This window comes from Littorina saxatilis, linkage group LG8, assembly GCF_037325665.1.
Source record: "Littorina saxatilis isolate snail1 linkage group LG8, US_GU_Lsax_2.0, whole genome shotgun sequence".
Lineage (NCBI taxonomy): Eukaryota > Metazoa > Mollusca > Gastropoda > Littorinimorpha > Littorinidae > Littorina > Littorina saxatilis.
In genome coordinates, this window is record NC_090252.1 from 34,812,186 (window position 1) to 34,824,685 (window position 12,500).

The 12,500-nt window shown below is 39.5% G+C and overlaps 1 long non-coding RNA gene across 1 annotated transcript in view; it reads left to right on the forward strand.

Moving 5' to 3' along the window:
• Positions 1–8,315: 8,315 nt before the first annotated feature.
• LOC138973380 (uncharacterized) overlaps positions 8,316–12,500 on the forward strand; it is a 14,466-nt gene continuing 10,281 nt past the window's right edge. Inside the window, exon 1 of the long non-coding RNA XR_011457998.1 lies at positions 8,316–8,850. This is a non-coding gene — a long non-coding RNA (uncharacterized lncRNA). The remainder of the gene's footprint in view (positions 8,851–12,500) is intronic.

Below are 12,500 nucleotides of genomic sequence, written 5' to 3' on the forward strand. Positions count from 1 at the left end.
CAGGAGCGGGGGTGATTTCTTGAATTAGCTGAGGGCGGTGTCGTTGTTTGCCGTTGTCATGAGAACAGTTACTTTTGTTTTGTTTCGTTTTTTCATCCAAAATTTTGCATTTTCACAACAGGCTTTTCTGTTTCATCTCTCATACATGGTGTCAATTGGAGAGAAAAACCGGAACAAAACAGAAGTAACTTATCTCGTGAGAACGGTAGTGCACTAGGTTTGGGAAAAACACGACAGTACCTTATCTCTTTCAACCCGTATGGGGCCCTTCAACATGTGACAGACTGACAAATGCACCGAACCCATTTCGTTCTTCGAGAGACTTTTTCCGTGAAAACCTTTTCAGTGCCTCAGGGTCAGCTCAGGGTCAGTGTCATAAGAGCCTACATGTATGGCCGGACGAAGCCATGTTAACGGAAGGGATATAAGACCGTTTTCAGCGGATTTTCACACTGCTAAAACCTGACTTTCTTGCAGTTGCTTTGTCTGCAATGCCTTAGAACTCTACAAATAGTTAAGTTTTTCGCGTTTGTGTTGTAATTTGCAAGCAAACATCGTACATAGTAAAGTTAATCGACTTTGCTACAATTTGTAAAAACTAGGGCATTACCTGATACCAAAATATATATATATATAAATCCCATGCTGTTTTCAAATACAGCGTTTTGCTATTCACTTCAATATAATAGTAAATAACAATCAAGAAGTAACGAAGTCTTTTAACCACAATTTCCCAGATATTTAAATATAATAAAGTGTTCCTTTTGAAGAAGTATTATACAGGAAAGTTATCATGCTGTTCACCCTCGTGACGAATAGACTTCAATTCTATGCAAACGCCACTCTGCATGACTAAGCACTCACTTTAGTATTATAATATTGTATCTATTTTGTTACATCTAGTCAGCATTTGTTAACCTTGACGACAGATATCATTGTAGGTAATATCAATACAATGTCCTATATTGATGCTATATTATTTGTATGCCAGTGTCTTTGGGTATTTAATAATAATAATAATAATAATATGGGAGATTTATAGAGCGCTTTACATTCTCAAAGCGCTTTACAATGACAAACATACATAATACATACAAAGCAAAGCAAAAGCATGTGCAGCAGCACTCAGCACACAAGTGAACAACGAAACTCAAACACTACATCAATACAATCTGCAAGCATACTAACACAGGCAAAACATTCAAACATTCAAACACCTGATTCAAAAATGCACCATGTTGAAATAAAATTAATCAAAATACTGGGTGAAGAAGTGTGTTTTAAGGTTTGATTTGAAGGAACAGAATGTTTGGCAGTGTCGGATAGAGTAAGGGAGAGAGTTCCACGCAACGGCAGCAGAGTGGGAGAAGGCTCTCTGGCCGTGCTGTTTGCGACTAAAAGAAGATAGACGGAATATTCTAGTGTCTACAGAGGAGCGGAGGGATCGTGAGGGTGTATAGAGTGTGAACAGGTCAGACAGGTAGGATGGGGCTGAGCCAGATATTATTTTGTAGCAGATACAGCAGCACTTATATTGGATTTATGGCAACAGCTACCGAAAACTACGAAGTAAGCTTACATTTTTTGTTGGAGTGAAACTGTAAATCTCTTTCATAAACCATTTTGCCATTTACAACAGGCAATGTCATATATTGGTGCTACATTACTTCGGTCGGTCGGTCGGTCGGTCTGTTTGTTTGTCTGTCTGTCTGTCTGTTTGTCTGTCTGTTTGTCTGTCTGTTTGTCTGTCTGTCGGTCGGTCGGTCGGTCAGTCTATCTGTTGGTGTGTCGGTGTCTGTCGGTCTGTCTGGCTGTCTGTCGGTCAGTCGGTCGGTCTGTCAGTCTGGCTGTCTGTCCGTCTGACTGCATCACTGTCTGTCTGTCTATCTGTTAACATTGAGATGTTGTGTTAGTTTGTTTTGTGGTGCAAAGCGTCCAATTGTATATTGCGTTCCATCGTATAATAGTACCCGCTATTACGAGCTAGTCGTGTGACAGAGAGTTTTCTTGCACACGAGACTGTAGATGTTTCACGACGGCTTTAGCCGGAGTGAAACAGCAGCAGTCGAGTGTGCAAGAAAACTCTCTGTCACACGACTAGCTCGTAATGGCGATTATGTCTCACAGCTTCAACAGAGGAGAGAACAAACACGTTTTGCGTACTCACGCTTGATAAACCTAAACGTACAGGAGCAGCCATTACGGAGAGATCTACTTTTTGACGAAAGTGAACGAACAACTATGAATGACGTCTCGGTATATGTGAATGACGTCACAGTCATCGTCACAGTCTGTATCTTTTGAAGCATTCCATCCTTCATGACGTGTCACACATTGATATGTCACACGCTTTCCTTCTTTGCCACTACTAAAGCAAACGTGTGCAAGATTGTATGTGCAAGAACGGATTCAAACTCGAAATCGTCCCTCCAAAAAACCCAAAATGCACACACGACTTTTATTTCTTCTGCTGTTATCGTTTCTTCTCTTTACAAATTCTTCAACGCTCAGAATACTGAAAACGGCATCCCAGACGACAGTACTGTTTCCATACGCGAATTTAGCTGCCCTTGGAAAGTGGCTCGCTCAGGAGGCCTGTTAGTCTGACACTATAAGGACAGAGTTGTGAACATAGATGACAAAGATCCCGGAAAGAACAAACATTTCGCGGATGCAGACACAGAAAGACGTCATGAAGATTGCGATGCTTCAAAAGATACAGACTGTGACGATGACTCTGACGTCATTCACATATTCCGAGACGTCATTTATAGTTGTTCGGTCACTTTCGTCAAAAAGTAGATCTCTCCACAATGGCTGCTCCTGTGTTTAGGTTTATCAAGCGTGAGTACGCAAAACGTGTTTGTTCTCTCCTCTGTTGAAGCTGTGAGACATAATCGCCATTACGAGCTAGTCGTGTGACAGAGTTTTCTTGCACACTCGACTGCTGCTGTTTCACTCCGGCTAAAGCCGTCGTGAAACATCTACAGTCTCGTGTGCAAGAAAACTCTCTGTCACACGACTAGCTCGTAATAGCGGGTAATGTTCTATGGTGTTGTGTAATCAGAATCAGCGCACTCTCCTTTCCCTGTGCAACTTCCATTGTATGCAATGTTAAAATGAAGTTATCTGTTTCATACGCGAAATCCCTATCGCAGCAGAAGTCAGACTTTCGAACAATAAATAGAATAATACGTAAGCAAGCATGTTACGTGACGTCATTTGAAACCTGGCATATTGAGGTAATGCCAAACATTCGGTTATTTCGTGTCTTCTCCGTGATACATGTCATTGGGTTTTTCAATGTTCTGTGATTTCCGTGGATACATGCGCAAAGGGTATGCGCACTAAACGGTCGTCTGCAATAGGCAACATGGATCATTCTGACAACAACAAAAATGTCAACACAGATTATTATGTCAGAATAGCAATATAAACGCTATTGTGTTTTCAGCGTAGCAATAGGGTCCAATATCTATAGATTCGAACCAGTATAACGCGACTTGCCTTCGACTCGTCGGCATTATACTTGTCTCGTCTAAATATCGGAACCTATTGCCACGCTGAAAACACAATAGCTGTTACTATCCCTTCTTATTTCATACTGTACAAACTTTCACCGGATTTAACATCCATCTGCTCATGTGTGTGTCACATTTGTTTAATCGTATGTCAGTCTGCATGTTTTTGTTTTTTTCATTTTACAAGCTTCGGCTCCTATTACATTTTGCAAGTGGTTTACTTCGTGTGTGTTTCAGGTTGTTAGGTTGTGCAGACCTTTTACTCATGTAATCCTTTAATCATTTACTCTTTTTTTTGTATTGCATGTACTTATTGACATAAAGCTTGCAATTTCCTTATCCTCTAACTTCGACCAATGTTCGTTGTATCCAATAAAATGCTGCGTTACCTACTATGTCTTCGTTACTTAACCCTACCCGTTGCACTCAAATGAAAATGTTAACAGGAAACTATTTACAAAGCAGAATTGGACGGGAGAAAGAGACGCATATGGTGTATTCATTAGGCCATTACCACTTATGAAGGGATGTGAACGAGAGAGAGAGAGAGAGAGAGAGAGAGAGAGAGAGAGAGAGAGAGAGAGAGAGAGAGACAAGACAAGACAAGACAAAATCTTTATTATCGAGGGTAATAGATAAGCAAGAATATTGCTTTTTTACATCCAGCCCTCGCCCTAATATAGGGTCAACAAGAACAGAAAACAATATAATCAAATAACTATCACATCAAACTTATAATACATTATATATATATACAGATATACATTTGTCATGCTGCATTTTAAGTACAATTTCCAATAATAAATATGTCAATTTTTAACATATCTTAATTTAGATCTGCATATTATTATAATTTAGTTTAACATGCACATACATTTTAAATGAATTGTTGAACCATTCAGCACATGTTTAGTTGCATTATGTGCGACATATAATTTTTTTTGAAGCTGTCTGTGTTTGTTTTATGCTTAAGAAAAATAGGAAGTGAGTTCCATAGGACCGCACCTGAATATAGAAGGCTTGATTTGAAAAGGTCAATACGTGGAGTCGGTGTGATGATTTTTAGTCTGTTATAGTTCAAAATAAAATTATCACGTAATGTCTCCGGTGCATATCCTGACATCACTTTATGCATTATAACACCTTTATTATACATTAACCTTTTTTGAAATGGTAATACTTGCAAATTTGTATAATCAGATTCTGAAGGAGTGTGATTTTTTAGCATAATAAGCTTAACTGCTCTTCTGTGAAGACTGGCTAAAGGTTTCAAAACATTAGCACTTGCACAATCCCACACAGTGGATGCATAATCAATATTTGACAAGATGTGATTGTAAAAAAAAATCTTTCGCGAGTGGAGATTCAAGAAATGTTTTATTTTTGATAACTGATATATTTTTTGGGAAGCAATCTTACAGATGTAATCAATGTGATCATGCCATGATAAATTATTATCAATCTTTACACCAAGGACTTTGTGGTGAGACACTTCTTCCAATACTTGATTTTTAATATAAAGAGGTGGAATGCTCGATAATAGATTTTGTCGTTTCTGTCTTGTGGTTATTAGCATAAATTTTGTTTTAGTATGGTTAAGAGACATATGGTTTAACTCTGACCAATTCAGGAGTGCATCAATGCTTTCTTGTAGAGTTTTTGATAAATAATTTATGGAATGGTGACTAGAATGAATAGTAGTGTCATCTGCAAACAACTCACAGTTATTATCTATGTACAGTGGTAAATCATTGACATAAATGGAGAACAATAATGGGCCTAAAACAGATCCCTGTGGGACCCCATATTTCAAAGTACTTTCATTTGAATATGATGCATTAGTAAATGTAATTTGTTTTCTATTTAAAAGAAAAGATTTAAGAATATTAATGGTGGTGCATTGCATGCCATATATTGACAATTTCCTAATGAGAAGAGAATGATCAATAACATCGAACGCCTTTGCAAAATCAACAAACAGTGCTGCAGAAAATTTGTTAGAATTTATGTTGGTTAGCCATTGATCAATTAGATTTATAAGAGCTGTATGACATGAGTGCTTTTTGCGAAAACCAGATTGTTTTGGATGGAATAAATTGTTTTTATCAAAATGTGCTAAGGCATGTTTATATATATGTTTTTCCAAGGGTTTTGAAAGTGGTGACAGGATTGAAATAGGCCTGTAATTAGAAGGATCAGAAGGATCACCTGATTTAAACAGAGGGATTACCTTAGCTTGCTTAAATGCTGTTGGAAAATAAGAAGTGGTAATGCATAAGTTGTAAATGTATGTCAAGGTGTCTGTTATTACAGGAGCAGCTATTTTCAATATTTTACTGTCTATTCTATCTACACCCCGGGTTCCTGTTTGTTTGAGATGAACAAGTGCAAAGTAAACTTCAGACACAGTCATGTGTTGTAGCGGCATTTCTGCCTCTATTCTCTTGGATTTGCAATGATCTATTAAGGTATTTAAATCATTTTCTTGTGTTCTATCAATAGGAATAACTTTTTCTCCCACTGTAGAAAAATGTAAATTAAGTTTATCAGCAGAAATGTTTTTCATGGCAGTTGGGTGTGAATTAGAACGCTTGTTTGTTAATAAATTAATGGCTTTCCAAATTGATTTTGAATCTTGTTTAGATGACACTAGTTCAGTGAAATAGTTTTTCTTTTTAGTTCTTTTTAGGGAACTTACATTATTTCTTTGCCGTTTATATCCTTCAAAATCACCCTTTGCTTTCAAATAATCCCTGTGGTTTGCAGCATCTTCTGTTTCTTGATCAAGCCACTTTGGTTTCTCAATATGTCTAACTCTGTGCGTAATTAATGGTGCATGTTTATCATAAATAGAAATAAAAATATTATACCAATGCTCCAAAGCTTTATCAGGATTCTGAAAGCTATAGACTTCAGAAAGAGGACTGTGAATTAAATCAGAGAGAAAATCATTTTTATTAAAACGCGAGAAACGACGATAAGTTACAGTTTTATGTCCAGCTTTAGGAATTTTAATACCTTTCCTTGACCAGGTAAGACAAACTGGATAATGATCACTGCAAGATAAAATAGGAACGCATGTTTCAATAATATTTTGTTTTTCTGACACATAAATATGATCAATAAGAGTTTTAGAAACAGCCATGACCCTAGTGGGTAACTGAACCATTTGTTGCAAATCAAAGCTATTAATTGTATTATTCCAATTTTTATGTGGCTTCATTAAATCAATATTAAAATCTCCTAAGAGCAAGATTTCTTTTGAATCCAGTGTTGCAGAGTCCATCATAATAGTAAAGTTATCTGCCCAATTTACTCTTTCAGAAGGGTTTCTATAAATAAATCCTAATAGTAAGGGCGGAGATCTTTTCAATTTAACTTCAATCCATATTGATTCAACTCCATGAACCTCAAGATGAGCTAGTCGTTTATATGTAACTGATTCACTTATGTAAACAGTAATGCCTGTTTCATTCGTTTTAACAGGATCATTACGAATAAGAGTATATCCTGGAACAATGATGTCAGAGTCTAACACATTATCTGATAGTCTGGATTCAGAAAAACCAAACATATGAAAACTTTTTCCAGAATTAAAAAGCACATTTGAAACATCAGTCATTTTGTTATATAAATGATTAATATTCAGGTGTCCAATGCGAAGCCCTTCCTTATTCGGCCAAGATGTTTTAGTTGAAGTCATGGTAATGTTTATAATTCCACAGCTTTTTTTCTTTTCCTTTTTTTTCAAATAATGACGAAAAGCAAGTAATGAAAAGTGACTACTTTTTCACAGACTATGCATGCCTGTTGAAAAGTTGCTTGCAATTTGAAAAAAATATAATACAGGTATATAATAACAATAATTATAAATGTTATACTAACAATTCCAAATTCGTAATAATAAAACTGAATGATGTCAGCAACCCAATATTGTCAGACACTATATTTCCAAATCTATATATACCACCACATACACAAGGTGAAGATAAACACCACTTAGTCAACACATCAATTCAGTTGAACTCATAAGTTCACTGACAATTGATGAAGAATTAAATAAATTGCTACTAAATTCAAAGAGAATTAAAATGTCAGGAATCCGTTGATCCTTAAATTCAGAAATAGCAGCAACACCGTCATATAATCATATTGATGCACTTACAAATGTAATCAACTCCTTTTGATTACATTGTTAACAATCATATGATAAACAGAGGAAGTGTACGTATTTTGTTCTCACAAAAAAAGATAGCTCAGCCATGAGCATTGTCACAATTCGAAATTCATAATAATCAAACTGAATAATGTCAGCAAATCAATCTTATCATACACTCAATGACCAATAATATACACCATAACGGACACAAGGGTGCAAATAAAGACCTCTTATTCCACACATCAGTTCAGTTTCACTCATCATTTTTTTTTCAAATGATGCAGAATTAGATAATTAGCCGTTCATTTCACAGATAATTGCAATGTCAGCACTTCGTTGATCCATAAATTCAGAAGTAGCAGCAACACTGTCACATAATCATAATGATGCATTAAAAAAAATGTAATCAGATCCTTTTGATTACATTGATAACAAACCAATAAAGAGAGAGAGAGAGAGAGAGAGAGAGAGAGAGAGAGAGAGGGGAAGCGAGAGAGAGAAAAAGAGAGAGAGAGAGAGGGGGGAAGGAGAGAAAGAGAAAGGGAGAGATAGAGAGAGAGAGAGAGAGAGAGAGAGAGAGAGAGAGAGAGCAGCGAGTGATGGAGAGAGAGAGAAACCATGTGCCACAGTGTATGTGTTTATTTGTGTCTATCTGTATGTCTGTATGTCTGCCTATCTGTGTCTCCGTCTGTATCTAAGTGTGTAAAACACGGTCGACTCATAAGATGAGGAGTTGGAAACCTCACACGGTTAATGTACTTCCCTGTGTCACAATAAACTGTTTCAACTCCTTCACCCCCACCCCCAAATCGACCTCTGCCCTCCCCACATGCCGGGCAAAGTCAATCAACAAACAGGAAAAGAACTTTGCCAATTTTTAAGATGGACTTTGGAAAAAAATTAAATCACAGGAAAAAGATTAAATTGTGTCACTGCATTGTAGTTGTTGGAACGCCTTTACAACATAGTAAGAAACTGTCACTGCAGAGACGAGGATTGATATGGTTGTTTGGTATTGATCTGTGTCCATGATGATGTTACTTTTCTCGGTCTCTTAAGGCCGTCGTATGACTTCTGTGAGATTGTGCCTTGGGTTATAGTTACACCATTGCAGAATGTATATGCCACAGGCCTTGGTTGTGCTTTGCATTGTGGCTGGCTTCACTGAAGGTAAGTTCTTGTTTTTACATTTAGTCATCAGTATATTACTAAATGTATTCCGACAGACTGGGAATCGAAAGGAAGGTGTTTGCGTGTGTGCAGGGGCGGATCAGTTGCTTTGTAAGGGGGGGGGGGGGGGGGGGGGCACTTTGAATCGAAAGTGAATGTGATGGGCGCGAAGCGCCCGAATTTGCTAAGGGGGTCCGGGGGCATGCCCCCCCCCCCCCCGGAAAAAATGTTTGCCCAAAGAAGCAAAATGGTGCCATCTGATGCCATTTGAACTTAGAAATGGTCATAGAATCAGCATAGAAAAATCTTTTTTTTTCTTTCTTTTTTTTCTTCTTTTTTTCGGGGGGGGGGGGGGCACGTGCCCCCTGTGCCCCCCCCCCTCGTCCGCCCCTGGTGTGTGTGTGTGTGTGTGTGTGTGTGCGTGTGTGTGTATAGGTGTGTGTGTATGTGTGTGTGCGTGCGTGCGTGTGTGTGTGTGTGTGTGTATATATGTATATATATATATATATATATATATATATATATATATACATGTATATATGTATATACGCACCCACACTCACGCACACACAGTCATCCTTGAAAATCACAGGCGAGAAGAATAGTTTTGCGTGCAGCTGATATCATTGAAAGTGTAAAACAAACAACTCAAAAGAGAAATGGACAACAACAGATGGTTAAAATGACATTGTATAAACTTCCTGCTATTGTGCCATATTGTATTTTTACATTTACATGTTCAAGCTAAGACGACAAGCCCATATAATGTGGTCATGGTGCAGAGTACCTGTACAGAGTACTAGACTTGTTGAACATACGATATTCTTTTAGTAGTATAAACTATTCTTCACGGTTCTTGTAAACTACAAAAAAATCAACTATCTACCGCTTAGGAAACACACTGTACTATAGTGAATGATTCTGATCTTACTTTTTGGGAGATCTGAAGTGATTGTGCTGGAAGCACTTCAACTAATCTCCTCCGCTAGAACAAATTGTGAATTCAATGCGTTTTCCGTCTCTCCAAGGGGTACAGACAGACACATTGTACTTTCAACTCCTAAAGCCTGTCCTTAACTGAGCGAAGTCGACTACACAAAGTATACTTCACGAAGCTGCCCATACGAAGCTTTAGCAGTGAGTGTTTGGTAAAAAGTCTTCGCGAAGTCGACTTCTGCCTCAATTATTTAAGGACGGGCCTAAACGTCAGTGTTACGAGTAAAAGTACAATCTTCCATGTATAGACAGTTCTGAAGCTTTCATATCGGACAAGAAAATCCAATTCGCTTTGGCACATACCAGTTTGGTCAACATCCTGACTAATTCCTGTGAAACAAGAGGCGAAGCCATCAAGGCTCACGTAAGAAATCGACAAACAGTAACACAAACTCAATCACTCCGTCACACACACACACACACACACACACACACACACACACACACACACACACACACACACACACACACACACACACACACACACACACACACACAGAACTTTCTGAGCGAAAGACGACAGTGTGTGGTCGTGAATGGAGTTCAGTCATCAGAGGCCGAAGTGACGAGTGGTATCCCCCAGGGAAGTGTTTTAGGACCCATGCTATTCGTACTTTACATCAACGATCTGCCGAACGTTGTCGCCAACTATGTCCGGATCTTCGCTGATGACACTAAGGTCTACACCAGAAGTGACGTTGAGGGAGCCCCACAAACCCTGCAGAAAGACTTGGATAGCCTCCAGGACTGGTCCCAACAGTGGCTGATGAATTTTCACCCGGAGAAATGTCATGTCCTGAAGCTGGGAAATAAGAGGTCAGAAGCTAGCTATCTACTACATGACAGGGACGGACGCGTCAGGTGAAGCTCGCAGTATTGCACTAGAGGAGAGCGATTTCGAGAAGGACCTGGGGGTCTATGTGGACAACAACCTGAGCTTCAACAAGCATGTCGCCCTTTCAGCAGCAAAAGCCAACAGAGTCATGGGGGTCATCAGGCGTTCCTTCGACTACCTCACAGTAGAAGTTTTCCTGCAGCTCTACAAGTCACTTGTCCGTCCTATTCTCGAATATGGCCACGCAGTCTGGCAGCCGCAACACAAGACACTTTGTCAGGAGGTGGAGCGCGTGCAACGAAGGGCAACCAAGCTTATAAGCTCGCTGAAAGACAAACCCTACAGTGAACGGCTGGCCACTTTGAAGCTACCTTGTCTAGAGCATCGTCGCAAGAGGGGGGACATGATTGAAGTCTACAAGTACCTTCATGGTTTCTACAAGACAGAGCGGCCACAGTTCTCTTTCTTCGCTGGTAGAGACACCCGAGGCAGTACCCTGAAGCTAAGCAAGCCCCGCTACAGACTCAATGTCCGAGGCAACTTCTTCAGCGAGAGAGTTGTGAACACGTGGAATAGCCTGCCAGACCAGGTCGTGACTGCACCATCTGTGAATGCCTTTAAGGCCAGGTTGGACGCCCACTGGAAAGATCTCCCCTCTGTGTTTGATCCTGAGTGCTACTAGTAACTAGCTAGTAACTAGGCTGATCCCACCATGCATGCCAAAGTTGCTAAGGTTACTACGAAAACGACCACAGAAGGATGAACAGGCCTAACTGGCCTCAAACATCTAACAAGTACAAGTACAAGTACAAGTACAAGAAAGAGCATAGGTGAAACTGTGCAAGAAAGCGAGACACTAGATCTAGATCTGTCTGTCTGCATGTAGCCTACTTACAGGACACGACTGCCAACTAGTCTCGGCCCGCTCAAAATAATAACAAGTCGCGTAAGGCGAAAATACAATATTTAGTCAAGTAGCTGTCGAACTCACAGAATGAAACTGAACGCAACGCAACGCAGCAAGACCGTATACTCGTAGCATCGTCACTCCACCGCCCGTGGCAAAGGCAGTGCCCGTGGAATTGACAAGAAGAGCGGGGTATTCGTTGCGCTGAGAAGGATAGCACGCTTTTCTGTATGTACCTCTCTTCGTTTTAACTTTCTGAGCGTGTTTTTAATCCAAACATATCATATCTATATATTTTTGGAATCAGGAACCGACAAGGAATAAGATGAAAGGGTTTTTAAATTGATTTCGAAAAAAAAATTTTGATAATAATTTTTATATATTTAATTTTCAGAGCTTGTTTTTAATCCGAATCTATATATATATATACGACTTGTGTCTGTGTGTCTGTGTGTCTGTGTCTTCGCGATGCACGGCCAAAGTTCTCGATGGATCTGCTTCAAATTTGGTGGGCTTATTCAGAGAGACCCCGGACACAACTTCATCGATGAGATATTTCAACACGTGCTCTCAGCGCGCAGCGCTGAACCGATTTTGGTTCCACCTCAGCTACCCGGGCCCCCATACCGACACACCAAAGCCGCTACACCACATCACAACGCCAAAGTTCTCGGTGGATCTTTTTCAAATTTGGACACCGTATTCAGCTACACCCCGGACACAATATCATCGATGAGATATTTCAACACGTGCTCTCAGCGCGCAGCGCTGAACCGAATTTGGTTTTGTGTTCATTTCACCATTATAAGTAACTCTTCCTTATCTTCTCCATGTTTTCAGCGTTTACCTCCCTTCCTTCGTATGGTGCACTATAGTATGAGGGGGGCATCTTCGGATATTCCCGGCGTTCTG